Below are 4,314 nucleotides of genomic sequence, written 5' to 3' on the forward strand. Positions count from 1 at the left end.
CAGAGACTTTATCTTACTTTTCTTGGATATATTTGGGTCCAGTCACAAGAGAACATCGTGCTTGGTAATCATAGAATCAGCAAAAAAGAGGAAGACTCTCAACAAGATGGATATACTGAGTGCCTGCAAAAATGGGCTCAAACATAGCAACAATGGTGAGAATACCACAAAAAACAGTATGCATTTTGTTTCGTCATGCCTAGGGTCACTATGAGTCAGAAATGACTTACTAATACCTAACTACAATTTCAAAAACTGCATGCCATATCAGGGGGATAGAAAAGTTTATGGAATAATGGAATTAACAGATAATTAAATATTTTCATTAATTGTTTTTCAGCCCTCTCATATATATGGTAGGTATTCAAATATTTTTTAAATGATTTAAGGAATTAATTCTGTGCACCAGAAAATCAATCTATAACTTAACTTTTATTGTATAAATTTATGGTACAATACAGCTAACAGTAATCTCTGGCCTAAATTTCAATGATGTCTTTTTAGATCCAGAAAAGTTAGCATTTGATAGTAAAGGTAGTGAAAATAAATATTACTCACGTACAGTAGGTTAGACAAACAAGTATACTAAAATAATTTTTCATATTATTGTTTATACACTATCCTCTTAATGTTCTTAATGCAATGTCTCACTAGAAGCTTAAAAGGTTGGTGGCTCTTTTCGAATTTGTTCAACATATATTTTCTGATATTCCAAGGGTAAATAGTTATAAAAGTATATAGACTGCATGCTTGGTAGATTTATATACTTCATTAAAGTGTACCCAGCTTTTTAACTAAGAGAAACATACATAAAATATATTGTAAAGATAAGAGTCCTTTATATAGTGGGTCTCACATGAGGTACTAATTTCTAACCCCATATTAAATGCTACCAAATGAATTCTGTAGAACTATTTTATTTACACAAACGGCTAACCAGTAGCTCATTTCTCTAGCTACCTTAACTTCTCCTACTGACATAATAAATCGTAGAGTTCTACAGGCACTCATTTTTCTTGTGCTCTTCCTCATTTATGTCAATTTGCTTTCAAATGCATGCCAACGTATTCAGAGGCTTGTTTTGAAAATGACACATTTCTTGTATTTTGCTGAGAAGAGTGTAAGAAGAATTAATATAGTTCTGCATTCAAGATTAATGTAGTCACATGCCAAAAACTGGCTACAGGTGCAACTCGACTTTTCAGTAACCACTTATCATGAAACTTGGACACCATAATATTCACATAAATATTCCCAAGCAATATCCTATCAGTGGGAGCTCATGAATTTAAAATTTGCTCAGCTATTTCCTTTAAGGAATTCAGAGTTTCTGTTTATCTCCCTGAATCTCTTAATAATCATATCTCATGATTGACAGACTACTGACCATATTCCTCTATTAGCACATTGATTTTCACTTTCACTAAGGTAACTCTGGTAAATGGTTTAAATACTGTCAACCTTACATTAGATAATAGATTTTCTATGGGTGAGATGAAAACAATAGGAAAGGGTTCAACTGTTCAAATATATTGAACCAGGCTTGTTTTCTTGTCAAGGAAAAATAACATGAGATACTGGAAAATAACTGGCAAAAAGAGTAGTAAGATTAATTTAGTTCATATACGCTACTCACTGGATATCAGGTCTTCCTGGCTAACACTTTTTTGATTTGCAGACCATCTTCCATCGGGTTAACTTTTGGACTTAGAGGACTCAGAATAAATATTATCTCTTCTTGGAAACTGTTATTCACTATCCAGATTGAGTTAGGTGTCTGTGCTCCATTATCATCTTCTAAATTAAGGTCTTAATAATGAAACTTCTCATAATTATCTTATAATTTGTTTGTCTGGGTCCTCTCTCTCCAAAATACACTCCATAATCTTTGAAAACAGTGCTTTGGTGACTCGTGCGATCCAGCACTGCACCCCTCCACCGCCTGAGCCACCCATGGGGGCAGCATGCTCGGCTCAGCTAAGAGTCCCTGGCACCACTCAGCACAGCCTGAGCCACGGCACCAACCTTGGCCCACTCCCGGTCGGCTCCGGCCATCCACAGAAACTTTGGGGGACAATGGAAGGAGGGAAGCCTAGAGGCTGAGATGAGAAAAGTGTGGGTGTGTATACTTTTGAGTAAGCAGAACAGGCCAGAGACACTGGACAGAAATTATGTGCCAAGTCCAGTTTTGGTCAGTCACTGGATTAAAGAAGACGGAAAGCATGTCAAATTCGGTTAATTTCTGCCCCTGGAGACAAAGAAAATTTACAAACTCTGGAGAGGATGAATACTGTAACTTCTAAATCCAACCTGTTTTATAATACCAAATTTACTATTCCTGACTTCAAGTTGGGGACCTTGGAGTCCCTTGTTAGTCTCTCTGATGAGTTGGGGAAATTTGATACCTATGCTGAAAGCCTTAAAAAAATTGAATGGCTCAGAGCGTGGTAAAAGTAATAGAAGACTCAAAGGGGAAGGTTCAGGAGAAACTCCAGGCCAACGGAGTTGACTTAACATCCTCTGTGACACACTTTGAATTGGACATGGCCAATTACCCTGCAAAGGAGCCGCTGTCACCGTGGTGCATAGACTCTCAAAGCAACTAACATGAATCAAATCTGACTTGAAATCTCGAACAGCCACTTAACAACACTCTGAAGACGAACCTGGAGAAGAAGTCCATGGGCAACCTCTTCACTGGGACACTGTGCAACACTGTGAGCAAAGACAACTTTGTGTTGGATTCTGAATATCTCATAATACTCCTGGTCATTGTTGCCAAACCAAGCTACACGCAATGACAAAAACCAACAAAAGACTCTCGGACATGGTGGTGCCTCGATCAACCAAAGTAATTGCTGAGGACAACGAAAGTGCCTCTTCACTGTGACTCTGTTTTAAAAAGTGATTGATTTCTAGACTAAGGCCAGAGAAAACAAATTCACTGTGAATTTTACTATGATGAAAAACAAATTAAAAGGGAAAAGGAGGAGATGAGCAGATTACGGTCAGATAAGAAGCAGCAGTATGGCCCCCTGCCACGCTGGCTCAAGGTGAACTGCAGTGAGGCCTTTATTGCCTGGATCCACATCAAGGCCTTGAGAGTGTTTGTGGAGTCTGTGCTCAAGCAGTGCCCCTACAACCTCTTGAGTAGTTATCCACCAGACGTTTTAGAGAAGTGCTAAATTCCATCTTCAAACACTTGGATGAAGTAGCAGCTGCAAGTATATTAGATGCCTCTGTGGAGATCCCTGGATTACAATTTAATAACCAGGATTATTTTCCTTATGTCTGTCTACTTCCACATCGACCTCAGCCTCCTTAACTAGAGAAAGATCAGTTGGCACCAAGCTGCCACATCCATAAAAATTGTTGCAGTGACTTCTGCACTTAGAGGATCGTTTAAATGTCCTGTGTAATTTAGGTGTTCAGGAAGTTGCTCACAAAGTTAGGTACAGGTGTATTTATTTTTTATAAGTAACAATAAAGAAATGCTCTCAGTCCTTTAAAAAAAAAAAAAAAATTAATAGCACAGAGAGGTGGCACCATTCCTTCCAACAATGAAGTCTAGAGAAATGTGAAATAGAGGCACACACTAGAGAGAAATGGGAAGTGAAAGATGTTATGTGAAGGAGCGTGGCCTTTCTTTTATACTTTAACCAACTGCAACTAGAATAGAATACAATTGAGAGTTAGAATCTAATTATTTTTCTCTTGCCTTTTTTATGTGTCTGATAAACTAGTACTAGAATTTACTAAATGGTGTCAAGTTCAATTATTCATATTTAAGCATAAGGAAAGTTAACTTCATCAATTTCTGGCATAATTTAAGCTTTTCAAAATTCTGGATGAAATTATAATGCAATGAACTGAATAAATGACTCAAATGAGGAATTTTCTTCCTACCTTCACAGAATAAATAGAATATCTGAAATGAATCGGTTACTCTGTGAATACTTCTCTCTTTCTGAGCATCCATATTTTGCAATTTATAGTTCACACTAGACACGACAGTATTTCAGGCATATTATGATTCCTCTTAAGCCTATTTTAATTCAAATAAAGTCACATTTCAATTTTATAGAAAAAATTGTACCACTTTTCATGTCAATTACACATTTTTTTTCTCTCGTTGAGTCCAACAATTTCTTCTTACATGTAAATGCAAAAATGTTAAGACTGTTCTTCAGGGAAGAGAAACATTTTGTTTACACTCTGAGGTGTATGAAGTAGGTCTGAAGAACATATACTACAAATGAAAAAAAATTAAAAACTGTGTTGGTTATCCCTTGGAAACACAAGTTGCAATTATAC

General features: G+C 36.7%; 1 pseudogene; it reads left to right on the plus strand.

Moving 5' to 3' along the window:
- LOC102813432 overlaps positions 1-3,329 on the plus strand; it is a 22,917-nt pseudogene extending 19,588 nt beyond the window's left edge.
- The last annotated feature ends 985 nt before the right edge of the window (positions 3,330-4,314 follow it).

Source organism: Chrysochloris asiatica, unplaced genomic scaffold (assembly GCF_000296735.1).
Source record: "Chrysochloris asiatica unplaced genomic scaffold, ChrAsi1.0 scaffold00063, whole genome shotgun sequence".
Taxonomy (NCBI): Eukaryota; Metazoa; Chordata; class Mammalia; order Afrosoricida; family Chrysochloridae; genus Chrysochloris; species Chrysochloris asiatica.